General features: G+C 45.6%; 1 protein-coding gene across 5 annotated transcripts in view; it reads right to left on the reverse strand.

Annotated features, from left to right (window-relative positions):
* BCO2 (beta-carotene oxygenase 2) overlaps positions 1-27,538 on the reverse strand; it is a 479,892-nt gene extending 452,354 nt beyond the window's left edge. For 3 of the 5 annotated variants that reach the window (XM_057553030.1, XM_057553029.1, XM_057553025.1), the window contains exons 1-3: positions 27,096-27,538; positions 21,664-23,884; positions 17,550-17,752 (exon numbers count right to left, since the gene is read on the reverse strand). The gene's annotated coding sequence lies outside the window, so the exon portion shown is untranslated. The other 2 variants (XM_057553026.1, XM_057553027.1) reach the window with 2 other exon arrangements.
* Positions 27,539-27,766: the final 228 nt, after the last annotated feature.

A 27,766-nucleotide genomic window follows, 5' to 3' on the forward strand; every position in this document is an offset into this window, starting at 1 on the left:
CTTATGAGTGGCCAAAAAAACCTGACAGACAGTGTTTGGAGGCAGAGATATTGAATAACATCCTCTGAACTAGAAGGAACTTGAAGACTGAAAAATGAAGCAGGCAACTCCACAAAGTGCACTTAGGAAATTTATTGTGGGTAACTTACATACTGGTGGGATTGGGCTAACAATGATCCAGAGGCCTTCACAGCTGCACTCCACATAGCTGACAGGGGCACAGGGGGACTTAAGGGCACCAAAGCTAAAAATAGAATCTGACCACTAGGAAGAAGCAAGTCCACGTTTCTGGGAACTGGGGGTTTTTCCTCCCCCTAGGGGTCTCATGACCATTAACCATCTGCATCAGCAAAAGGCACTCTTCCAGTTTTCGTATCAGATGAAGGCAAAGGTAAAAGTTGATAGAGAACTTATCTGGCTTGGGCACAGTCCTTGTGAGGAGGCTAAAGCTCAGTCACTCAGAAAGGGGAGTGGGTAGGACAGCCGGCCTGAGATGGAGCTGACAAAACGGAGTCAGTGTGGTTCAGCCAGATAGATAGATAGATAATGACACTAACAAACTTTGAAACAAACTGACCTTAGGTGGCTTCTTAATAAAATATGAGTATAGAAATAGAAATTTTGTTACTAAAATATTTATACCCAGATAATATGTCATCAAGAATCAAAGAAAGAGATAAACATTCTCAAGATACATATTTTACTAAAGGATATTGTGGGGAGGGCCTGACTGTGATGTTTCTCTAGGACAGTGTCAGTTTCAAGTTATGTATATTTTTGAGAACATTTTCTTATCAAATATGAATTCTTTGTGCACAACAGATCTTCTCTTAGCAATTCATGTGCCTACTTTCAGATATGCTAGTCTGTGGGGCTCACTGTGAAGCCTTTTATATTATGGGTTCTCTATTTTTAGAATTTGTTCAGAAAAATCAGAGCCCAACCAGAAAAATACATTAAAGCTTCTACTGATGGAACATGAGCCACAGATTTTTTGTTAAAATCATTTAGATTAGATTCTTTTTGTAATATTGTAGCTGGAAAACCAAGTTTCCAAACAAGAAAGTTTGATATTATATCAACTGGATTTGATTCCCACCAATAAATTTAATAGTTATCAGTCACCCACATTTACTACTTAACCTCTTGTGCCTCTGTTTTACCATTTGTGACATGGAGAATCTTGAAAATAGCACTATCACTTGTTATTATGAAGCTCATCATCATGAATTAGTAGATCCTATGTGGTGTATGACTTTTCTTTCCATAATGAATAACTTTAAATCCTTCTGAACTTAGTCCAGCAACAATTCAAAAACAACAAAAAAGCAAAACAAAAAAACACACAGAAAAACATATGACATTATAGAGTTTATCATCCTGTGCTTCTCCCACACCACTTTTTAATTAGCCTTAGTTTAATGGAAATAGCATGGAATTTGTCAACAGAAATGCCTGGGATAACACTGAAATTTTGTAATATAAAAGTATGAAGCAAAAGTCAATTACTTAATATCTCTAATGGTTACTGTCTTCATCCATAAAACGTACTTAATAATCCCTATTTTTCGGTATTATGAGGCTTAAATGAGATAAAGTTATAAATGCTCAGAACAGAGTAAATGCTTAGTATTTAATATTCCCATTTGCCCTTTCTTATATTTCCAGAGCTTTGAAAGCACACTCACATTTAAGTATTGCTCAGAAATTGTCAGAATTATAAATGACTGTCCAGGGATAAAAGAATATTTACCTTAAATACTTTTAGAAGGAAAACAACATAAAATTGTACAGCAAAGTCTCTAAATGGTATTTGAAAGTAATCTTTTAAGTTTATAATGCTTATAAAGTTCTGCTAAGTTTCTTTCTTCAAGTGGTGCCATTATGCTTCTAAATTATTAATCGTACAAAGATCAAAGACAGGATGACGATGGAATAAAGAGTGACCAAAAAAATCAGCAGAAAGAGCTTAGGGGGAAAAAAGGAAAGAGAATACTAAAGCTATTTGTCCTGGATAATATTCACTAAATCATTTTTTCTTCTCTTATATAATTGAAGTTCTTAAATGTTTATAAATATTCTTTTGGTTTTGATTTTCCTGCAGTAGAAGATTTTTAGACATAAAAATAAGTAATATGCCCTATGTCAAGACTCCACCTGTAAATGCCAACCATTTGCCAGCAGGTACAGATATACCACCCATAAAATATATCTGCTTCAGACTAGACAGGAAGTAGGGAAAACAAAACACACGTTGGTTTCAGGTTGGCTTATGCGAATTCTGCTTATCCAAATGTGTCTCTCACCTGTCTTGAGACTTTCCTCCCTCCCACCTCCTACTGCTCTCTTCTTTACACACTCCAGGTGTATTGAACATGTCTCTTTCTTTTTCAGAAAGAAGTTTTTCTTTTTTCTCCTAGCTTATGCTTCCAGAGTTTTCATGATTCAGCTCAAATGCTCTCTACTCCTGAAAGTTGGCTCTGCCCTTCTTTTATTTGCATATATCCTCCTATGTGTATAAAGCATCCTTTTCATACATCAAGCAGGGTATTTAGCAGCATGTAATGTAGTTCCTTCTCCCACTAGATTATGAAACCTTGGAGGACAGGTCTATATTTTTCTTACTTTTTATATCCAAACATATCCCAATTCTTAGCAAATAGAGAATTCCCAGTAATTGTTTTATGAATAAATGAGTTCGTTATCTATCTATAAATACCCTCATTTCCTAAGCACTATTCCTCACCTGCTTTGAGATTGCTAGGAGTGGGAATGTTAAGAAAATGCTTCCTCAACTTAATCACTAAAGAATGAGAAGGCTTAAGAACAGAAAAAAAGACGAAGATTTCAAGCATAGAATGAAAGTATGTACAAAGGCAAAATACCTAAAATCCATGGCTTCTGAGAGAAGAGTGTGTATATTGTAACTGAATCGGAAAATTTTGTCTGGCTAATAGTAGACGATACAGTGAGAAAAAATAAAATGGGGCCATTTTAGCAGATTGATTTTAGATCCAGATCAAGAAGTTTAAATTACGGCCTCAGGAAAGTTAGGAGTTGTTCAATCATTTGGCATAGGTAAGTGATCTGATCAAAGATTAAGCTGCCAGTATATGTAGACCATTATTAGGTCAGAGGTCCTAGAACAAGAAGGCTAATCATTTCAAAGCTAAAAACAAAGGAAAATAAGAGCTGATATTTCTTGGGTATTCACAATATTCTCTACTTAAATGGTCTTATCATTTTTTAAAATGCTGCTGTAACAATAATCAGTTTATTCCCAGTCTACATAGGAGAAAATTATGGCCAAGAAAAGTAACATGATCACTCTTGTATCACTTTTCTTTGACTGCCATAACAAAGTGCCATAGACTAGATGGCTTAAACAACAAAAATTTATTTTCTCACAGTTTTGGATGCTATAAGTCCAAAATCAGATGTTGATAGGGTTGGTTTCTTCTGAGGCCTCTCTGTTTGGCTTATAGATAGCTGTCTTCTCCCTGTATCTTCACTTGGTCTTCTCTGGGTGTGTGTCCTAATTGCTTCTTATAAGGACAATAGTCATACTGGATTAGGGCCCACCCTAATGACCTTATTTTAAATACCTGTTTAAAGACTTTATCCAAGTATGGTCATATTCTGAAGTACTGGGGGTTAGAACTTCAACATATGAATTTGGGGAGACACAATTCAGCCCATAACAACTGTCAAACACTAAAAAGTAGCATAGTGTGAATTTGAATCCAGTCATCTGACTCCAGATTCTGTGACTGCTCTGGACAACACTTCACTCTTCCACGAAGTATGGAACTGAAAATGAAGATCAGGTGGACTTCTCTGGTGGCCCAGTGGTTAAGAATGCACCTGCCAATGCAGGGGACATGAGTTTGAGCTCTGGTGCTGGATGATCCCACATGCCGCAGAGCAACTAAGCGCGCGCACCACAACTACTGAGCCTGTGTGCCACAGCTACTGAGGCCCGCGCCTAGAGCCCGTGCTCTGCAACAAGAGAAGCCACTGCAATGAGAAGCCCGCGAACCGCATCGAAGAGTAGCCCCTGCTCGCCACAACTAGAGAAAGCCCGCGTGCAGCAAGGAAGACCCAATGCAGCCAAAAATAAATAAATAAATTTTTTAAAAAAGAAAAAAAAATGAAAATGAAGATCAGGAACTGGAGATGAGCTGGAGCGATCTCAGCTACCAGGTGCTGAAGTAGCCAATTAAGATTACAAACCAGAAGGAAAAGTAACTTTCAAGCCTTCAGTCACTCCCTGCAGTAGTATAAGCAAAACTAGTTTAAGCTGAAGTGGAGAAAGCCCTGGCTCTCCCCTGTTCCATTCTTGCTCATGAGAGAGCGCTGATCTAGGGCCAGCTGGATAAGCATAGGTGTGGGCACTGCCTCACTGCTGAGAGAGCCCAGGAGGGAGGGGAGAGGGGAGTGGGGAAAGGGCGAGGAGTGGACAACCACTGAGTCATGAGGCAGAGTGGAGAAAATGTGTTAACGGTCCCCTTCTCTCACCTCCGATAACGAGACCTCAGCAGAGGTGCCTGAGAAAGTCTTCTGCCAAAGGCCCCTGATAAACAGGCCTCCAAGGGCGGTGCCAGTTCTAGGAATACAGATTATAGGTAAGAGGATGGCCAGCTTGGTGGGCGAGGGGGAGCAAGGTCCTCGACTGGCACTCTCTTCAAAGACTGCAGTGCACTGGCTGTGCACCAAATCCCCGGGCAAAGAGGGCAGTTTCCCTTTGTGAGGTTTGCCAGGTAAAGTCTTCGTAGTTGCCTATGGTTGGGCTTGAAAGACCACAAATAGGGTTTTGGCCAGTGTCTAAACTACTTAATAATTGAGTGGGTAAGAGTTAAGGGAACCTCCCCGCAAGATTCTGAGCCTGTGAGTTGTGGGAAATACCGTATCTATGCATGTGGAATAGTTTTTCCTTTGACGTGCTCTGACCAGGTCCTCGTTGTTGCAGTTGTGTCTGCATGACATTCTCACAGTGACTTATTTTTTCCTCCCTTCCAGGTCCATTAAGCCTCTACCATGGTGAGTGGGACTATGGAGAGAATCAGGTTGTGGGTGAAATCATTTAGGAAAGAAACATCCTCAGCTGAATGTGGCTCAAGGTTAGTGGTTGTCCTGATCTGGAACTAGGAGATTTGCAACTCCCTTGGCAGCCAACAGTGACAGCAAACATTACCCTCAGATCATTAGTTCTAGCAATCTCCTCTTAATTTAGAATTTTTAAAAGCCAATAAGCCAGTATTACATAAATATGTAAAAACTGGTATCTTTGGCTCAACACTCCAGTAGATACAATTTCGTAGGTGAAAGGGGGCTTTGGTATCCTCATATGCATTCTCTCTGCTTGAGAAGAACCTGTTACACAGAGGTCTCTGGAGGGAACAAATATGTGGTGATTATTTGAGTTATATGCTTGGCACCATCCTTGCGGGATTGGATACATTATTTCATACAATGTTCACAACAATCACGTGGGTAGGTAATGTTACCTCCACATTGCAGATTTTGAGACTGCCACGGACTGGACATTGATACTATGAATCCCATTAGAATGGAATTTGAAAAGAATGTGGACTTTCTTTGGGATCAGATCTACCTGCCTTCAGTCTCAGCTCTGTGACTGCACCATTGCTCTCTGATCTTGGACCAAATATTTGAAACAACCAACTCTCTATTTATATTTTTGGTGGTGCTTATGACAGTATCTGGCACATGGTAAATATTCTGTAAATGTTCATTTTCTCATATTCCTGTCCAGACCATAAATTTACCATAGAATCTAGGTCTGTTCTCTTCTCCACAATGATTTGTCTTTGTGCTATTAGTACTGTGCTTAATTTTACTCTTAGTTATTCACATATTTCTTTTAGAGTTCTAAAATAGTTTCTTTACTAAATTTTTTTAGTATATTATCCAAGGTTTATATGCCAAGAAATCAAAGGGAAAGAACAAAGTGAGACAAAAAGAGTTACATAATTCTGTAGAGAGAGAGTAAGCAGAAGTTTTTTATCTCAGACTTTTTGCCCAGTAGACCCAGCAGAAGGAAACATGAGTAAAGAGGTGCAATAAGATTAACTGGAGAACCATAAAGAAGGGCAAGGAAACTGGCAAATTTAGCCGGTAACTACTCACACAATAAATCTGACTAATCTGCTACTGAATTTGAAAAGAAATTCCTGACCTTCATTTTCAAAAGAAGAAGGAAACGTTATGGAAATGATTGTGATTGTATACTCTCTTAGCTGATGGTGATTTTTTTAAAGGCATTTAAGCTATCTGCTGAACCAAGGATAAAATAAAGGAAACTGATAAAGCAGAAAAATAATATTTTAAGATGTTTCCTTAATGTTCATGCAAAAATATAAGGATCTCTGAATATAAATTTTCTATGGAATGAAACACTTGCCATGTAATATAAATTATTAGTGATGAATTTCTGGCACAATATTTTAGGTAACATCAAGCAGCTAGAATTTTAGAACCTCATCTATTCAGATACGTGCTCTTCAAAGGAAAACTTTTGGTGACATTGAAGAGTGTTGGAAAATCCTAGGTAAATTTAGTTTGAACCATTGCAGATTTTGGTGTATATGTGGGAAGGTGGTTCTTTTTTATATATTTAAAAAATTTTTTATTTATTTATTTTGGCGGGACTGCATTGGGTCTTCGTTGCAGCATGCAGGTTTCTCATTGTGGTGGCTTCTCTTGTTGCGGAGCGCGGGCTCTAGGCGCACGGGCTTCAGTAGTTGTGGCTCGTGGGCTGTAGAGCACAGGCTCAGTATTTGTGGCACACGGGCTTAGTTGCTCCGCGGCATGTGGGATCTTCCCGGACCAGGGATCGGACTGTGTCCCCTGTACTGGCAGGCAGATTCTTAACCACTGTACCACCAGGGAAGTCCGTGAAGGTGGTTCTTATACACACTCAACTTGCACTTTATACATGAAAGTTTTTTAAAAATACTAACCACTGAATATCCCGTACTTAGAAATATTTACATTTGTTGTTTGAATTAATTATTGACTGCTTGGATTTAAGTTCCATAAAGGCAGGAATTATATGAACTGTCTGGCATACAGTAAGTGCCCCATAGTAGTGTTAAAATCAATTAATGAATAAATTCTAATTAATAAACCTTTAAAATCTGAACCACAGGGAAAGGGGGAGTGATGAATGAGAGAGGAGAGAGATTTCAGAGTAATTGGGGGACAGGTATCAGGAGGTTGCAAGTACTTCATTTCGAAAGTTGAGCAACTTTGAAGAGGTAGACTAAAAAATTCCTCCTAGATTATTCATAGAGGGATTTGATGAATCACAGTGTAAACATCTAGTTATAAAATTGTATTTGATCATGAACTTCATCCCAGAGATGAGAGATAGAGAATGTCTTTAAAATACCTTCCTTATTCCCCAGAAGGATTCTAGTAAAAATGGGCTGATACTGACAGGATTTCCCCCTACACTGTATAGCTTGTGAAGTAGGCTACTCAGTTGGAATTTCAGGTTTACTTGACATGTATTACATTCATCATTACCATCCTTTGAATTGTAACCATTTTACCTCTAAGTTTTTATATTTGTAATTTTTTGTGCATCTTATTCAGTATAAAGGTTGTCGTATGTGAATTTCTGCTTCCCACCTGAGCTTTGAGAAACAGCCCTACATTTCACAGTATTTGACTCACTACAAAATTCAAGTCTTGGGCCACTAATATTTGTCCTAGACAGGATTACTAAGAATGGAAGGAAATCTCTGCCCAAAGAATATAATGTTCCTCATAAAAATCTACTTATCTAGAAAAGAAGGTATAAAGAATACCTTTTCGTGATTATGGATAGTAGTGGTGTTAATGGTGGGGGTGTGTCCAGGATGCACTGCTTCTGAGATGCTTTGACTAAACTGTTTTAGTAAAACAGAGACTGTCTGATTTTTCTCATCATTGCCTCCTCTCTGTCTGCCACAGAGAGGATGCTGAACAACAGCTATTGGATCAAGAAATTATGTTTATGTACAAACAAGCCAGGCATTGATGATACGGGGATGAAACAGCTAGTTCTAGTCCTCAAGGAGCTCTCATTTTAATGGAGGGAATGTATATGATTATTGTACAACATGATAATCCTACCAGTGCTGATAAACATCCAGGTGCTAAAGCAACACAAGGAAAACCACTGAATTCAAATCAATAAAAGTGGGAGAGAGCAAATGTTTCCTACAGGGGATGGTGTTAATTCTTCAAGAATGTCTAGGAATTAGCTATGTAAAACATGGGGAAATTGGGCTTCCCTGGGGGTCCAGTGGTTGAGAATCTGCCTGCTAATGCAGGGGACACAGGTTCAAGCCCTGGTCTGGGAAGATCCCACATGCCGCGGAGCAACTAGGCCAGTGAACCACAACTACTGAGCCTGCGCGTCTGGAGCCTGTGCCCTGCAACAAGAGAGGCCACGATAGTGAGAGGCCTGTGCACCGCGATGAAGAGTGGCCCCCGCTTGCTGCAACTAGAGGAAGCCCTCGCACAGAAACGAAGACCCAACACAGCCCCCCAAAAATAAATAAATAAATAATAATTAAAGGTGCTAATAATTTTTTTTTAAAATGGGGAAATAATTATTATTGACAGAAAATGTGTACAAACGTAGAAAAGAATGTCACATTGGTACAAGTGTGTGTGTAGCATAGTGAGAAGAAATTCTCCTTTTCTTTTTATCTTCTTTTTACTTGATTGTCTACTATTTTCCCCCTTTATTTCTTCCTTAGTACCAACACCACCAAATCCAATATATATTACCTTCAAAAGAGAAATTCAATTACTATATGTGTTATAGACTGAATTATGTCCTCCAAAATTCATATGTTGAAGTCTTTATCCCCCAGTACCTCAGAATGTGAGTGTATTTGGAGATAGGACCTTTAAAGAGGTAATTATGTTAAAATGAGATACTTAGGGTGAGCTACAATCCAATATGACTATTTTCCTTACGAGAAGAGAAGATTAGGACACAGACACGTAAAGAGGGAAGACCATTCGAAAACAGAGGGAGAAGACAACCATCTACAACCCAAGCAGAGAAATGCTCAAAAGAAAGCAACCCTGCCAACACATTAATTTCAGACTTGCAGGCTCCAGAACTGTGAGTAAATAAATTTCTGTTGTTTTAGCTACCCAGTCTGTGGTACTTTGTTATGGTAGCCCTAGCAGACTAATACAATGAACAATATCACAAGTGTCCTTCCTCTATTGGTAAAAAGGTAAGGATTATCACACAAAAAGTATCAAAATAAAGGTCCTTCCCTCATTTTGTATTATAAAAACACACTAGAGCAGATGGCGCCTTAATTTCCTCTGGGTCCTGGCATTGTTGTCTTTGTTGTAACATTTGTTTGTTTCCCTGGACTTCTTTCAAAGACTATATGGTGCCAAATGTTTACCTAGGCACATGGCTGGAGAGATTATTGCTAGCTTTTTCATGCAAGAATACCTGATAAAGCTTCATAATCCTTTGATTCCTTTAATTTAAATTACTGAATAAACTGGGCTCCTGATGAAATGAGAGCTAAATGTTCTAGCTTTATTACTTGGAAATATTACAAAATCTACTGGACTATATTTTTCTCTTTGAGTAACTTGCATTATCTTCCAGGAAATCTATTTTTATCACTTCAGCCAACATGACCCAACCCCCTGCCCTGTGTAGTTGAAGAAAATATATTTACCGACATTTCACAGAACAGAACCAAGAGTATTTAATTTTGATCTTTTTAATGAAGGTGAATAATTTTATATGGAACTAAATGTGATGGTTTACTTTTAGCAAAATAACCCTGAGATTCTAGAATCATGAAATAATACTTGTTCTGGCTGCATTTAGGTCTTTGACCAAGAAGCTATATTAATCGTTATAGTATCAAATGATAAACATGTGTTCATTTCTTACTTTCATTTGCATTTGCTATTATTTCCATTTCCACAGAGCTTCCAGTAATCACTGAAAGCAATATAATGTGGACTAATTATACAGAGTCCCTGTAGTTATTCAAAAAACATGGACTTTTCATTGTAATTCAAAAATATACCAAGAAAAATGTGGCTACTCTCTGCCCCTATCTCTAAATTTATTTTATTAGTGAAGATCCAAGCAGGAAAACAAAAAACTATCCTAAGTATTAAAAAATAAAGAAAATTTAAGTCAGTGAATTAAATATTCAGGCTGTGGAAAAGCAGAGGAGCTAAACAAGGAATTATGAAGCAACCTGGAAATGAATAACATTAGGAAAGAACATGTTCTCATGGAATGGAGTGACAACAGGAAGAGGCAGTGTTACTGGAAATCAAGGCATGGGATATCCGACTCAAATCTCAAAGTATAACACATTTGTCAGTAGCAAAGTGGGACTGAGGAAAGAGTGCAGCTTATGCAGAGAAAGAGGGGGGTAAATGCCCTGGTTTCTTCCTTCTGCTCTCTAGTGTTCAAGACAGTGCCCTCAGAAGGCTGAAGGAGACAGATTGTTTCATGTGACTCAGGGCAGGATGGAGGATGGATTTGGACATAACTACAAATTTGAACAGCATTTTTAAAAGTTAGATATCAAATAATTTTTACATGATACAGATTTACATTTTGTGTACTGGAAGTAAAGTAAATGTGGGGGCAGAAGACAAAGAGGTAACAATAGAGGAAGCAGAGGGTTAGGCAGGCTGACAGAAAGCTTGGTGTTGGAATAAAGAAGATGGGCAACAAGAGAAGAAAACCACACTGCAGATGGAAATAAAGACAAAGAGCTCACAAACCTCATTCAGTCACTTATTTACCCAGTAAACATTCAGTGAGTGCCAATTATACTTCAAATATTGTGTCACTCAAGGAAAGGAAATATAATAAAATATCGGGGCTTCCCTGGTGGCGCAGTGGTTGAGAATCTACCTGCTAATGCAGGGGACACGGGTTCGAGCCCTGGTCTGGGAAGATCCCACATGCCACGGAGCAGCTGGGCCCGTGAGCCACAATTGCTGAGCCTGCGCATCTGGAGCCTGTGCCCCGCAACGGGAGGGGCCGCGATGGAGAAAGGCCCGCGCACCGCGATGAAGAGCGGTCCCCGCACCGCGATGAAGAGTGGCCCCCGCTTGCCGCAACTGGAGAAAGCCCTCGCACGAACCGAAGACCCAATACAGACAAAAATAAATAAATTAATTAATTAAAAAGAAAATCCTTAAAAAAAATAAATAAAATAAAATAAAATAAAATAAAATATCAACCCCTGTGGTGCCACAGTTCGCACAGGCCAATAGGAAAAGCTGAATATACAACATCAATTTTTTTTTTTTTTTTTGCTCAATAAGCATTTATTGGATCATGATACAGAATTTTGTTGTTGTTGTTGAGGTTTTCCAACTCTCAAACCAAAAGCCTATAAAGAGCCACACCAAAACTAAGGTAAAATGTGTCAAAAGAGCATATCTCTTAGAATCATTCTGGTCATAAAAGTGAATTTCATTTGAAATCCCTATCAACTGTTAAGTTTGAAATCAGTCATATTCGAAGGTCTAGACTTAACCAACACCAGCAAATGGAGTTTAAGGATAGCTTTTTAAAACAATACTCTTGTGAGGATGCAGAGAAAGAAGTGAATCCAGGCTCTGGAGTGGAAGCTCTCTTGAGATACCAGATACAGTAGCAGACACAAACCACAACAGAAATGTAAAAATGTCCTAGGCTGAAAACATACTATTGGGCAAAACGATATTTCGCTTTTCTAGAACACTGTCGGTTTAGAGAATCCTCAAACGATTCTTGCTTTTTAACAAAGTCTTCAAAAGGAGTAGAAAGTCATCCGTTCAGGGTAAGAGGTTGCTGCTACCAAGGAAGTAGAGTGTCTGAAAGTGTGCAAATCTCATAATCTAGTAGAGAACGTATGCCGCTGCGGACGCTTTCACCTCCGGGCGGAAAAAGAAACACGGTGTCACCTCAACACTGGGGCCACTCAAACCTCGTCACCATTACAAAACCGAAATGCCAAAGGTGCAGAATATGAAGCCGGAAGCACTACCAGGCCAAGATCGAGTTCCAGGAGAAAAAAAATCAAAACCAAGAGAAGCACCCTAGGCCCTTCCTGTCAGAGCCGCCGTGGCCGGTAGGCCAGGCGACAGGCCAGGCTTTCACCCGAGCCCGGGGATTCACGGCGTACCCTCGCCAACAGGGGGCATGGAGGAGGTGGACCCTGTCATAGTGGAGGTAAGAGAGGGCACGGAGGAGGTAGACCCTGTCATAGTGGAGGTAAGAGGGGGCATGGTGGAGGCGGACCCTGTCACTGTGGAGGTAAGAGGGGGCACGGAGGAGGTGAACCCTGTCACTGTGGAGGTAAGAGGAGGCACGGAGGAGGCGGACCCTGTCACTGTGGAGGTAAGAGGGGACACGGAGGAGGCGGACCCTGTCACTGTGGAGGTAAGAGGGGGCACGGAGGAGGCGGACCCTGTCACTGTGGAGGTAAGAGGGGGAACGGAGGAGGCGGACCCTGTCACTGTGGAGGTAAGAGGGGGCACGTAGGAGGTGGACCATGTCATAGTGGAGGTAAGAGGGGGCAGGGAGGAGGCGGACCCTTTCATTGTGGAGGTAAGAGGGGGGCAGGGAGGAGGTGGATCCTGTCAGTGTGGAGGGAAGAGGGGGCACGGAGGAGGTGGACCCTGTCATTGTGGAGGCAAGAGGGGGCACGGAGGAGGTGGACCCTGTCACTGTGGAGGTAAGACGGGGCACGGAGTAGGTGGACCCTGTTATGGAGGGTCAGAGGGGGGCAGCGAGGAGGTGGACCCTGTGATTGTGGAGGTAAGAGGGGGCAGCGAGGAGGTGGACCCTGTGATTGTGGAGGTAAGAGGGGGAAGGGAGGAGGTGGACCATGTTATGGGGGGTCAGAGGGGGGAAGCAAGGAGGTGGACCCTGTTACAGGGGGTCAGAGGGGGGCAGCGAGGAGGTGGACTCTGTCATAGTGGAGGTAAGAAGGGGCACGGAGGAGGTGGACCCTGTCATAATGGAGGTAAGAGAGGGAAGGGAGGAGGTGGACCCAGTTATGGGAGGTCACAGGGGGGCAGCAAGGAGGTAGACCCTGTTACAGGGGGTCAGAGGGGGGCAGCGAGGAGGTGGACCCTGTCATTGTGGAGGTAAGAGGGGGCTCGGAGGAGGCGGACCCTGTCACTGTGGAGGTAACAGGCGGCAGCGAGGAGGCGGACCCTGTCACTGTGGAAGTAAGCGGGGGCACCGAGGAGGTGGACCCTGTCACTGTGGAGGTAAGAGGGGGCAGGGAGAAGGTGGACCCTGTTATTGGGGGTCGGTGGGGGACAGGGAGGAGTTGGACCCTATCTTGTGGGGGTAAGAGGGAGAAGGGAGGAGGTGGACCGTGTTATGGGGGGTCAGAGGGGGGCAGCGAGGAGGTGTACCTTGTTATCGGGGGTCAGAGGGGGGCAGCGAGGAGGTGTACCCTGTTATGGGGTGTCAGAGGGGGGCAGCGAAGAGGTGGACCCTGTCATTGTCGAGGTATGAAAGGGCATGGAGGAGGTGGACCCTGTCACTGTGGAGGTAAGAGGGGGCACGGAGGAGGTGGACCCTGTCACTGTTGAGGTAAGAGGGGGCACGGAGGAGGTGGACCCTGTCACTGTGGAGGTAAGAGGGGGCACGGAGGAGGTGGACCCTGTCACTGTTGAGGTAAGAGGGGGCACGGAGGAGGTGGACCCTGTCACTGTGGAGGTAAGAGGGGGCACGGAGGAGGTGGACCCTGTGATTGTGGAGGTAAGAGGGGGAAGGGAGGAGGTGGACCCTGTTATGTGGGGTCAGAGGGGGGCTGCGAGGAGGTGGACCCTCTTATGGGGGGTCAGAGGGGGGCAGCGAGGAGGTGGAGTCTGTCATAGTGGAGGTAAGAAGGGGCACGGAGGAGGTGGACCCTGTAATAATGGAGGTAAGAGGGGGAAGGGAGGAGGTGTACCTTGTTACAGGGGGTCAGAGGGGGGCAGCGAGGAGGTGGACTCTGTCATAGTGGAGGTAAGAGGGGGCAGGGTGGAGGTGGACCGTGTCATAGTGGAGGTAAGAGGGGGCAGGGAGGAGGTGGACCCTGTTATAGGGGGTCAGAGGGGGGCAAAGAGGAGGTGGACCCTGTCATTGTGGAGGTAAGAGGGGGCACGGAGTCGATGGACCCTGTAACTGTGGAAGTAAGAGGCGGCACGGAGGAGGTGGACCCTTTCACTACGGAGGTAAGACCGGGCACGGAGGAGGTGGACCCTGACACTGTGGAGGCAAGAGGGGGCAAGGAGGAGGTGGACCCTTTCATTGTGGAGGTAAGAGGGGGCAGGGAGGAGGTGGACCCAGTCATTTTGTAGGGAAGAGGGGGCAGGGAGGAGGTGGACCCAGTGATTGTGGAGGGAAGAGGGGGCTTGGAGGAGGTGGACCCTGTCATTGTGGAGGTAAGAGGGGGGCAGGGAGGAGGTGGACCCTGTCATTGTGGAGGTAAGAGGGGGCACGGAGGAGGTGGACTCTGTCATTGTGGAGGTAAGAGGGGGAAGAGAGGAGGTGGACTCTGTCATGGGGGGTCAGAGGGGGGCAGGGAGGAGGTGGACCCTGTCATTGTGGAGGTAAGAGGGCGCACAGAGGAGGTGGACCCTGTCATTGTAGAGGTAAGAGGGGGCAGCGAGGAGGTGGACCCTATGATTGTGGAGGTAAGAGGGGGAAGGGAGGAATTGGACCCTGTTATGGGGGATCAGAGGGGGGCAGCGAGGAGATGGACCCTGTTATGTGCAGTGAGAGGGGGGCAGCGAGGAGGTGTACCCTGTTACGGGGGGTGAGAGGGGGGCAGCGAGGAGGTGGACTCTGTCATAGTGGAGGTAAGAAGGGGCACGGAGGAGGTGGACCCTATCATAATGGAGTTAAGAGGGGGAAGGGAGGAGGTGGACCCTGTTATGGAAGGTAAGCGGAGGGCAGGGAGGAGGTAGACTCTGTTATGGGAAGTCAGAGGGGGGCAGGGAGGGCGTGGACCCTGTTATGGGGGATCAGAGGCGGGCAGCGAGGAGGTGGACCCTGTCATTGTGGAGGTAAGAGGGGGAAGGGAGGAGGTGGACCCTGTTATGGGGGGTCAGAGGGGGGCAAAGAGGAGGTGGACCCTGTCATTATGAAGGTAAGAGGGGGCACGGAGGAGGTGGACTCTGTCATTGTGTAGGTAAGACGGGGCACGGAGGAGGTGGACCCTGACATTGTAGAGGTAAGAGGGGGCAGCGATGAGCTGGACTCTGTGATTGTGGACGTAAGAGGGGGAAGGGAGGAGGTGGACCCTGTTATGGGGGGTCAGAGGGGGGCAGCGACGAGGTGGACCCTGTTACCGGGGGTCAGAAGGGGGCAGCGAAGAGGTGTACCCTGTTACAGAGGGTCAGAGGGGGGCAGCGAGGAGGTGGTGTCCGTCAGAGTGGAGGTAAGAAGGGGCACGGAGGAGGTGGACCCTGTCATAATGGAGGTAAGAGGGGGAAGGGAGGAGGTGGAGCCTGTTATGGGAGGTCAGAGGCGGGAGGGAGGAGGTAGACCCTGTAATGGAGGGTCAGAGTGGGGCAGGGAGGGGGTGAACCCTGTTATGGGGGGTCAGAGGGGGGCAGCGAGGAGGTGGACCCTGTCATTGTGGAAGTAAGAGGGTGCAGGGAGGAGGTGGACCGTGTCATAGTGGAGGTAAGAGGGGGCAGGGAGGAGGTGAACCCTGTCATTGTGGAGGTAAGAGGGCGAAGGGAGGAGGTGGACCCTGTTATGGGGGGTCAGTGGGGGGCAGCGAGGAGGTGGACCCTGTTAAGGGGGGTCAGAGGGGGGCAGCGAGGAGGTGGATTCTGTCATAGTGCAGGTAGAAAAGGGCACGGAGAAGGTGGACCCTTTTATAGTGGAGGTAAGAGGCGGCACGGAGGAGGTGGACCCTGTCAGTGTGGAGGTAAGAGGGGGCACGGAGTGGGTGGACCCTCTTATGGGGGGTCAGAGAGTGGCAGCGAGGATGTGTACCCTATTAAGGGGGGTTTGAGTGGGGCAGCGAGGAGGTGGACTATGTCATAGTGGATGTAAGGAGGGGCACGGAGTAGGTGGACCCTTTCATAATGGAGGTAAGAGAGGGAAGGGAGGATGTGGACCCAGTTATGGGAGGTCAAAGGGGGACAGGGAGGAGTTGGACCCTGTTATGGAGGGTTAGAGGGGGGCAGGGAGGGGGTGGACCCTGCTATGGGGGGTAAGAGGGGGGCAGCGAGGAGGTGTATCCTGTTACGGGGGGGTCAGAAGATGGCAGCGAGGAGGTGTACTCTGTCATAGTGGAGGTAAGTAGGGGCACGGAGGAGGTGGACCCTGTTATAGTGGGGGTAAGAGGTGGCACGGAGGAGGTGGACCCTGTCACTGTGGAGGTAAGAGGGGGCACGGATTAGGTGGACCCTGTTCAGGGGGGATAGAGGGGGGCAGCGAGGAGGTGGAGTATGTCATAGTGGAGGTAAGAAGGGGCACGGAGAAGGTGGACCCTGTCATAATGGAGGTAAGAGAGGGAAGGGATGAGGTGGACCCTGTTATGGTAGGTCAGAGGGGGGCAGGAAGGATGTAGACCCTGTTATGGGGGGTCAGAGGGGTGCAGCGAGGAGGTGGACCCTGTCATTGTGGAAGTAAGAGGGGGAAGGGAGGAGGTGGACCCTGTTATGCGAGGTCAGAGGGGGGCCGGGAGGAGGTAGACCCTGTTATGGGGGGTCAGAGGGGGGCAGGGAGGGGGTGGACCCTGTTATGGGGGGTCAGAGGGGGGCAAAGAGGAGGTGAACCCTGTCACTGTGCAGGTAAGAGGGGGCACTGAGGAGGTGGACCCTGTCATTGTGGAGGTAAGAGGGTGCACGCAGGTGGTGAACCCTGTCATTGTGGAGGTAAGAGGGGGCAGGGAGGAGGTGGACCCAGTCAGTTTGTAGGTAACAGGGGGCAGGGAGGAGGTGGACCCAGTCATTGTGGAGGGAAGAGGGGGCTTGTAAGAGGTGGACCCTGTCATTGTGGAGGTAAGAGGAGGGCAGGGAGGAGGTGGATACTGTAACTGTGGAGGTAAGAGGGGGCAGGGAGTAAGTGGATCCTCTCACTGTGGAGGTAAGAGAGGAGGTGGACCCTGGTATGGGGGTTCCGAGGGGGGCTGCGAGGAGGTGGACCCTGTTATGGGGGGTCAGAGGGGGGCAGCGAGGAGGTGGAGTGTGTCATAGTGGAGGTAAGAAGGGGTAAGGAGGAGGTGGACCCTGTAATAATGGAGGTAAGAGGGGGAAGGGAGGAGGTGGACCCTGTTATGGGAGGTCAGAGGAGGGCCGGGAGGAGGTAGACCCTGTCTTGTGGGGGTCAGGGGCCACGGATAAGCTAAGAAGGTGGTGATCGTCCTGGGGAGGGTGGCCGATTAAGGGGTGTGGGAAGGACCGCCTAATCTGAGCTATAGTTCCCCTTTTGTTCCTAACTCACGTTGTGTCCAGGAGGTGACTTTCTACCCCTGTGTCCATTGTCCTCACATGGAAACGTGAGAGTACGTCACCTGTTTCTTTCCGGGCGACGTCAGGCTCCACCCCGCACACTCTCTAGAGCGGCTGGTCCCACAGGCTCTGTGTGCGGCGCTGAGGACTTCATGGCACAGACTGTGGTGATCCGCATCCTGGGTTCACCGTCCAGCTGGAGAAACGTCTGTCACACCATCACCTGTGTGATTGATAATTTTCCCAACGAAGATGCCTTGGATGCCTTAAATAAATAAAAAATGAAGTGTTGATATCTTTTTCAATATAGCTGCTTTCATTTGTAATCTTGTGTATTTTCTGTATTAAAAAGCATTATTCTTAGAAGAGATTTCCTAGACACACAAAAATGGTAAAGACTGCATGATTTTCAGTCAATGATCAAATGGGAGCCTCTAGGAGCGGGGGCAGATTAGAGAGATAACCTGAGTCCTCAATGCTCCAGTGGGAGTAGATGGGCTGCTGAATGTGAGTTTTAAAAATCTGTTTAAAATGCATCCCTTAGATGATACGAAAGCAAGGAATCTGCAGAATCCCAAAATGAAGCGAAAGCAGACTTTGCCTGGAGGATTCTGCAGAATCCTGTAGAGCCTGTGCTTCTCCGAAGGCTGCCTGGCATCAGAATAGGAGACAAAGCCCGGGTCAGATGCCCCCTATCAGACTGAGCCCCCAAAAGGCTCCACCTTGATGAGGGGAAGTGACAAATTAACCCATCACAGTGCCAAGGGCACTTAGGATGCTATGGGTGGGAGTGGATGGGTGGGTGGGGAGAGGGCACCAGGAGAACAGGGACCACGAGGGATCCCTGTTTGGTAGACGCCCACCCCCCAGCCCTGGCCCCTGAACTTTAGGCCACTAGCAACAAGAAATCCAAGTGCTGGCTGGAAGAATCCAACTTAACTCAGGCTTAACATTGCGTGCAGCAACGAACACCCAACACAGCCAAAAATAAAAATAAATAAATAAATTTAAAAAAAACAAAAAACAGCTCCAAGGAAAATGAGTACATCATGGTTAGAAATTACATGACATCAAGGAGGCGAGACACCATGAGTGAGAAGCAACGGGTGGCAGCTAGAAATAGAGCCGCAACGACTTCAGATGGTGGAAATAAAGTTTAATACCTTTAAGGAAATGAAAGGGAAACTTGAAAATCTGAACAGATAACAAGACAGAACTAAGCACATTTGAAAAAGGGAAAATAGTGACATTTATACACCTGAATAAAGTTCAAGAAATAATAGGCTGGGGAAGAAGGAACATTCAAAGAAATAGAATTTTCCAAAGTTGTTGAAAGACACCAACCCTCAGATTAAGAAGCCCAAAAAACCCCAAGCAGTATAAATATATAGACACAGATATAAGTAACAAAGGTGGGTCTGTTATAAAAGACAGCTGGAGAGGACGGTGTCCCCTCCCCACAGGAAAGACAGGTTATAATGAAAGCCTTCACATCAACAGTGGAAACCACAAGGCTATATGATAGTATCTTCAAAGTGCTGATTAACTCAAGCAAGAATTCTATAGCGAGTAAAACAAGGGAAAGTGTGAAACTTGGGCGTTTACCATCAAAGGACCCTCACTAAATGGATTCTGGAGGATGGAGTTAAAGCCAAAGGAAAATGAGCTCAGATGTGTGGCCTGACTCTGAAGGAGAAATAGTGAACCAAGCGGCTTTGTGACACCTAATCAAACCAGCAACTATAAATGAAACAACGGTAACTTATGGGGAAATAAAGCAGACTCGATTTAAAATGCCAAGTTACTGTAGGTTATAAATTGGGAGGGGAGGTTGCAGAATAAAGTATTTTGGGGTCCTTGTATTGTCCAGGACAAGACTATGGCTATTGATTACTGGTAACTTGTTAAATATGGATTAAATGGGCAAACACTAATAGAACAGACCCAGTGTAACCTTCAAAAGAAGTGAAGGGAAAAGAATAAGTGAAGGAAAACAAACAGTCCAAATGAAGGCAAGAGAAGAGGAAAAGGGGGAGAGGAACACGTAAAATGGGGCAAGTCAAAATTCAAAATGTGATGTTAGAGATAAAACCAAATCACAAAGCACTTCCCTGGAGGTCCAGTGGTTGAGACTTTGCCTTCCAATGCAGTGGGTGCAGGTTCAATCCCTGGCCAGGAAACTAAGATCCCGCATGGGATCTTTTGGCATGGCCAAAAAACCAAAACATAAAACATAAGCAATATTGTAGCAAATTCCATAAACACTTTAAAAATGGTCCACATCAAAAAAAAAATCTTAAAAAAAAAAGAAACCAAATCATAAATCTCAATACACGTAAGTGGACTAAATTCTCCTGTTCAGACCTTAAGAGTTATACCCCATTTTAAAAACAAAACAAATTTCAGCTATGTACTCTTTGCAAAAAACACACCTAAAGCACGCAGAAAGATAAAAGGCCCAACTATGGAAAAGACAGACCAGGCAATTAGTAACCAGCAGGAGGCAAACTATAGTCATATTAATAGCAAAGGAGAATTCAGGCAAAAAGCATCATTAGAAATAAGGAAATTTGCTGCAGAACAATAAGGGATTCCATTCACTGGGAAAATGTATCGATTCTAGATGTGTGTCCCATGGGAATTTGTGTATAGCCTCATGCGAAGCCAGACTGACAGAATTAGAGGAAAAACTTGTCCAATCCATTGTCATAGTAGATTTTAACACACTTATCAGTAATCGGTAGATCAAATGAACCAAGAAAATTAGTAAGAAAATAGAAGATGTGAACAGTGTCACCATCGGGCTTGAGCTAATGCACTTGACTGCATCTGATGTCTGGAAAAGACACATTCCTTTCAGGCACACATGAACACGTGCTGGTTTGGCACACGCTCAGATGTAAAGCTGACCTTGGTATACTTCAAAGAATTATGATCAGACTACATTTTTTAAAAACCGCAATGCAATTAAGTTAGAAAACAAAGCCAATAAGATCATTAGAAAAATTCATTCACTTGGAAATTTCATAACACTTGTAATCGGCTCGAGGGTCAAAGGAGAAATTATCATTGAAATTAGACAAATTCATCATCTCACTTTTCACATCAAACTCATGGGATGCAATTCTTGAAAGGAAACTTAGAATAGCAAGAATTGGCCTTTGAAAAAAATAAGGCTCAAAATTGAGCTAAGATCTAACAGAAATCAAAGACCCACAGGTGCAGAAGGAAGGAAATTAAGAGAACAGAAATTTGTGAAATAGAGAAGCACATCAACAAGGCAAAAACTACATGTTTGAAAAGACAAGATTCATTTTGTTTAAAGGCACAAATGAAATGGAGTGAAAAACACCATAACCACAGACGTTACTGAGAAAAAAAGATAAGATCCTGAGACCAACTCTCAACACCCTTCAAATTTTCATATAATTGATGACTACTGAGAAAGATAGAATTTAGCAAAACAGATTCAAGGAGAGAAACGAAGCCAGAATAATCCTTTACCTGTAAAAGAAATGCATGCAATGGTCAAAACTTTTACCATGAAGAAAACACCACATGCAAATGGCTTTATCAGAATGCTCCCAAACATTCAGGAAACAGATAATTCCATTCTTACGTGAAGAAATAATAAACAATTCATTTTAAGAAACCAGCATAAGCCGGACAACCAAACTGACAAAAACGGAACGGGAAAGAAAACTACAGCCCAATCTTCCTCATGGACACGGATGCAAAAATTCTCAACAAATATCATCCAACCAGATCCAACACTGAAAAAAAAAATCATGATCAAGTTAGTTTTTATTCCAGGAATGAGACTGATTAATATGAAAATGTATTACTAGAACTGTTGTTAATTAACAGATTTAAAAGGATATGTTATCTCAACAGATAAAGAAACTAGAATTCAGCATCCATATATGACATTTAAAGTTTTTCTTAGCATATTTTTCAAAGAATAGTAATTTCCTTAACTTGACAAAAGACGTCGACCAAGAACACCCAGCCAACATACTTTATGGAGAAGCACGGCAACATTTCAGGTGAGGAATAGAGTGAAGACGTCCTTTCCATCACGCCCACCCCGCCTCCCCCTCAACGCTGCACTGGGGTTTGCGGCTGCCCCAGAGGAGTGAAGAAAAAGAAACGAAAGTTTTCATGGAACCCTGTTACCCAAGCTCTCACTGCTCGCCACAGGACAGGCCAATAATCAGGAGACGAGTTGCTGGGCAAAGAATAACGACTTCCTTCGGAGAGCCCCCAAACCCAGCAGACGGTGGGCTCGTGCCCCCAGGAGCCGTCTTGCCTGCGGCAGCAGTCGGGCTCCTTTTATACTACAAGGGGCGGGACTAAAGCCAAGCACTTCCTGGTTCCCGTCAGCCTCTGGAGGGGAGGTGTTCATTTCTCCCTCCTGCAGTCATTCACAGGTGGGCCTGCTCAGGAGGTTTCTTGGGAGCTAAACACACAGGTGTTTGAGCTGAATGCTCATTTACCTTCATCTCTCGGAGGCAAGGGTCCGAGATGGGCCATTGTGTGGAATTTAAGCTTATCGGCTTAAATTAACTTGTAAGAGAATACAAAACGTTCTTCCCTATTACAACTCTACGTTATATCAAAATGTAGAGTAGTACAACTGATGTGGAAAACATGTGTGGTGATTCCCCGAAAAATTAAACAGAGTTACCATATGATCTAATAATTCCACTTCTGGGTATATCCCCAAAAGAACTGAACGTGGGGACATGAAGAGATGTTTACAGACCCGTGTCCACAGCATTACTCACAACAGCCAGGAGGTGGAGGCAACCCAGTGTCCGCTGATGGATGATGGATAAACAAAACGTGGGCTACACACAAAATAGAATATTATTCAGCCTTAAAAAGGGAGGAACTTCTGACACCTGCTATAACATGGATGAACCTTGAGGACATTATGCTCAGTGACATAAGCCAGTCACCAAAGGACAAATACTGTGTGTCTGATTCCACTCATATGAGATCCCCAGAGGAGTCAAATTCACCGAGACAGGAAGTGGATGGTGCGTACCAGGGGCTGGGGGAGGGGATGGGGAGTGAGTGTTTAATGGAGACAGAGTTTCAGTTTGGGGAAGATGAAATGATTCTGGACGTAGACGGTGGGACGGTTGTACAACAAGGTGAATGTACTTAATGCCACTGAACTATACATCTAAAACTGCTTAAAATGATGGATTTTATGTTGTGTACATTTTACCACAAAGTTTTAAAAGTTGTAAGGATTCCAAAGGATTGTCCACAAACACTGGTCTCCTGATGCTGGTAGGAACTTCCCACCAAACCCAGGGGTTTATCATCTGCAGCTTGTGAATGAGGATGTGTTTCAGAGACTATATGCAAAATCACCTATCATTTTTCTGAGAAAGCTTCCATCAGGCTGTCAGAGGGTCTGTGACCCACACGAGTTCAAGAGCCATTCTGAGGGCCCCTCCCCTCTGCAGGTGTCACCTCCCCACTTTCCTCCCCTCCCTCTACCCACCCCCAGGACACTTTTCTCTTTCATTCACTCAGATTGTTTAAACATGATGCAATGTATATTCGTACATCTTTCTTGAACTCATTAGACAAGGTTTAATTTTTTAAGACAAGTGAGGCTGTGAAATCAACCAAACTTCCGTGTTTTTTCTATTACCCTTTTTTTCCTGCCTGACAATATTAAACAGGTCCACCTCTGGCTCGGGATGTGGAACAGCAAATTTACAAACCCATGTGGATGCTTCATCCCCCAAACCGTGTTCTGTGACCTTAAATTAATTTCCAGCTAAATTTTCTTGCTTTTTCATTCTTAATTTGGCATTTAGTGTGGACTGAATTCGAATACATTGAAGACCCCTGCTCGGTCCCATGGTCTGGGGTGGTGGGAATTCTTGGAGAGGTAACACTTCAGATAGCAGAGGGGAGGTGCCTCTGAGAGGTTGCTTCAACCTCAGAAACATGCAGGGAAGGAAAACTCTCGCCAGCTCAAGTTTCATCCAAGTGAACTCTGAGATGTGTTAACAAAATGTTTTTATTTCTATTTTTAAATGAAATGCACTGTTAGGTACTTGCATGAAACCTCGAAAGGCATTTACGTTCTTTGCTTTAACTCTTCCTTTGTGGCCACAGAAAGCGGGTAGGAAGGATGAACCGAGAACAGGCGCAGCAGACACAGCCCGGGCATCGTGCGGAGCCTGCGGCCCCGAGCCCGCCTGAGCGACGGTCAGTAGTCGTCGTAGTTGATGCTGGCTCCGTGCCTGAAGCCCTAGGGGCTCCAGGGACCGATCGCAGCATCCTCATCGTGGTGGCGCTGGTGGTAATCGTAGCAGTCGTGCCCATTCCGACCTCTGTTTAGCCAATAGGTGATGGCATCCTCAAATTTCTGCAGGAAAAGAGGATGAGAGGGGATGAACGTAAGGACACCGTTTCCCAGAGAACATCTTACTGACGCTGTTTCTCTGGGATCTTTCTTCAACGAGGAACAACCCCTCCTAAGAATAACTCCTGCCACAAGGACCTACTGTACAGCACAGGGAGGAATTATATTCCCTATCTTGTAATAACTTATAAGGGAGAAGAATCTGAAAAAGAATATATGTATAACCGAATCACTTTGCTGTATACCTGAAACTAACATAACATTGTAAATCAACTCTACTTCAATAGAAAACAATAAATCATCGTTTTTTAAAAAGACTAACTCCTGGCTACAGCATCCCTGGGCCAGAGGTCAATACTAACCAGCTGGAGAACGCTGCTGAAAGCTTTCTCCCCCAAAGGAGTACACACCCCTACCCGTGAACACGTCTGTCTGTGAGTTCTAAATATACCCCAGACTTCAACAGTTTTCTCTTTTTCAGTCAAGAAAATGGACCCCTGCCCAATACAGTAACAGCTGCGCCTGTCCCCAGGCGCTGGGCATCTGATGTGGCAGACGCTGACCCCCTCCCCGTCCCGCCCGGGCTTCGTGAACGTGGTGCATGAAACCACTTTGCAGCCTCGGGGCAGGGAATTTGGACACGTCTGGCGGTGACACTCTCACACCTGTCGTGTTGCTCAGACAGGCCCGGATGCAGTGATTCAGGCCACAAACGCTTACTACGTGGGCACGATTCAACCCTCATCCCCGTCTACTCACTCGGCCTGGGGCTCCAGACTCCTCTGACCCTCCCCCAGTCCCTGCCTTGAAAAGGAAACAGCTTGTTTGTCTCACAATACTGCAGTTTTTCCCATAGTGAAGTAGTCTCCTTCCTTGGTTTTTCTCATTTTATAATCTTGTTTGAGGTTTTGGCTTAACATATTTTTTTTCCAAACAATTTGTAAAATATTTTATGAATACAGAAATAATGCAGACACATTTAACAAATGTGTATGTGAGAGGGAGACAAAGAAAAAGGGAGAGATTTCCATTGCCGAAGGCAACCACTACTGACATTTGGATGCATTTCCTTCTAGTCTCTTCTATGCATCATATTTAGTTATTATACCCTTACTTGATCCCCATTTTTATTCTGGTTTTGTCACCAGTCATTACTTTAGCCATTTCCCCATGTCAAACTCTTAACACCCATTTTCTTGAACTGCAAATACAGATAATCAAGGAAATGCAAATTACTAAACTATGATATGGCGGTTTCATCTATCAAAGAAGTAAATTTATTCGTTTTAAAATTTTTTCAATGGCAATACCAGATGCTGCTGAAGATCTGAGAATAGTGGGGCTCTCACGCATGACTTATGGGAAGATGAAATTTGCTGGTACTTAACGACCGTGACGTGTGATTCTATCTTTTGGCCCAGTAACTCCACTGGACAAAATGATACTAAGTAAGGAGAAAACTACACAGGAAGATGCAAATAACAGTACCTGCCTTTTGGGTTGTTGTGAATGTTAGGTAATTCATATAAGTATGAGACCCGTGCCTGGCACAGTTTGGCTCTAGGTGCTTAGTGATTTGCACAGCAAGAAAATTATATTTGAGTAGCAAAAAGATAATTAGGGAACAACTGGTATAGCCAACGGTTAGGACTGGGAAGGAAATTATACAGCTACAGGATTGCATGCTATGCAGCCATTAAAAAGGATGTTTCTGAAGAGTTTACTTTTGTTCGCCTCTTGCAGTATTTTGTATACACCCTCCATTCACAATATGAGCCATGAGCCCGTTTGGAAAAACCCTTCCAGTTCCCCCCTGGAAGATGCCACCCTCCGTCCACTCCCTGGCTGGGGCAGTGAGCTGTGCTCTCCACATCAGGCCTCACTCAGCACAGCCCTGCCCCATCACCCTGCAGACTCGCTCCGGGCCAGTGGAATCTCACACCTTAACTCCGCCGCTGGCTGACCTGTACCTGGTCCCCGGCTGGGAGTCGGGGATGATAAGCAGTCTTTTCCCTTCATTTGGTGAATATGTCCATTCATGCTACCTGGACACATGAACCGAACCGTACTTCCTGCAAATGCATTGACAAATTTTCCCAGGAGCATCTGCAAAGACCCGTCTCTCTTTAAAAGACGCTTTGCATTTCTTTCCATTATCCTCATGGGTCTTTGCATCGATCTTGCTGTTTCTGACATTTTTTTGGGAGGCAAAGTTGAAAATGTTTTGGCAGGTGGTGAGTTATTTTTAAAGACACCCAGGCAAAACCGACCAGATACATTAAAAGAGTCCCTAACAACACCAGGCTATCGATGAATTTAAGTCCCAGCCATTTTGGGCAGGGAAGTCTCTGGAACTCTGCTTCCAAAACCTGATGGGAGAGATTCCCATCTGGGCACAATGGGATGGAATATTCTAGCTTATACTCTTACCTTGTCATATTGGCGGTAAGAGGGGGCACGGAGGAGGTAGACTCTGTTATTGTGGAGGTAAGAGGGGGCACGGAGGAGGTGATCCCTGTCATTGTAGAAGTAAGAGGGGGCAGCGAGGAGGTGGACCCTGTGATTGTGGAGGTAAGAGGGGGAAGGTAGGAGGTGGACCCTGTTATGGGGGATCAGAGGGTGGCTGCGAGGAGGTGGACCCTGTTATGGGGAGTCAGAGGGGGGCAGCGAGGAGGAGGACTCTGTCATAGTGGAGGTAAGAAGGGGCAAGGAGGAGGTGGACTCTGTCATGATGGAGATAAGAGGGGGAAGGGAGGATGTGTACCCTGTTACGGGGGGTCAGAGGGAGGCAGCGAGGAGGTGGATTCTGTCATAGTGGAGGTAAGAAGGGGCACGGAGGAGGTGGACCCTGTTTTGGGAGGTCACAGAAGGGCAGGGAGGAGGTAGACCCTGTTATGTGGTTTCAGAGGGGGGCAGGGCGGGGGTGGACCCTGTTATGGAGGGTCAGAGGGGGGTAGGGAGGAGGTGGACCTTGTCATTGTGGAGGGAAGAGGCGGCACGGAGGAGGTGGACCCTGTCAGTGTGGAGGTAAGAGGGGGCACGGAGGAGGTAGACCCGGTCACTGTGGAGGTAAGAGGGGGCAGGCAGGAGATGGATCCTGTTATAGTCGGGGTAAGAGGCAGCACGGAGGAGGTGGTTCCTGTCAGTGTGGAGGTAAGAGGGGGCACGGAGGAGGCGGCCGAGGGCAGCGGGAAGCCGCTGAGCTGATACTTACTCAGGGGTCTGTTGCTGGGGCTCGTAGAAATTCCCCATGTTCGGAGGCGGCTGCGGCGGCAGCTGATTCATCGGAAGCAGCTGCAGATGGCGACGCGAGCCTCCTCCCCGCGGTAGGGCGACGGGAGGGAGGGGAGGGCAGGAGGCCGCTGGTCCGACGGCGGCAGCGGCGGCGGCAGGGGCGGCCCGCGTCGCTTGCTAGCTGGCTCTCTACCCCACACACTCACTTGGGGAGCGACGCTTACTCCGCCCTCCCCTCTGCAGCACAGGCCCGGCCTCTTAAAGAGACACGCACCCGCCGCTAGTCCGCCGCCAGTAGGTGCGCTGGCAGCTGCCGGTTGTCCTCAGGCTGGAGCGGGAGTAAGGAGAGGAGCGGGAGGAGAGGGAGGAGCGGGAGGGGCTGTGCGCAGCCCGCGGACCCGGCCCGACTTCGCCAGCGACTTCCTGGAACAATAAGGCAATAGTACCACCATATGACCCAGAAAATTCACTTTTGGGTATTTACCCGAAGAAAAGAAAAACACCAATTTGAAAAGATAGGTACACCCCTATATCCATTGCAGCATTATTTACAATAGCCAAGATATGGAAGCAACCTAAGTTTCCATCAACAGATGAATTAATAAAGATGTACACACACACACACACACACACACACACACACACACACAC

This window comes from Balaenoptera acutorostrata, chromosome 9, assembly GCF_949987535.1.
Source record: "Balaenoptera acutorostrata chromosome 9, mBalAcu1.1, whole genome shotgun sequence".
Taxonomy (NCBI): Eukaryota; Metazoa; Chordata; class Mammalia; order Artiodactyla; family Balaenopteridae; genus Balaenoptera; species Balaenoptera acutorostrata.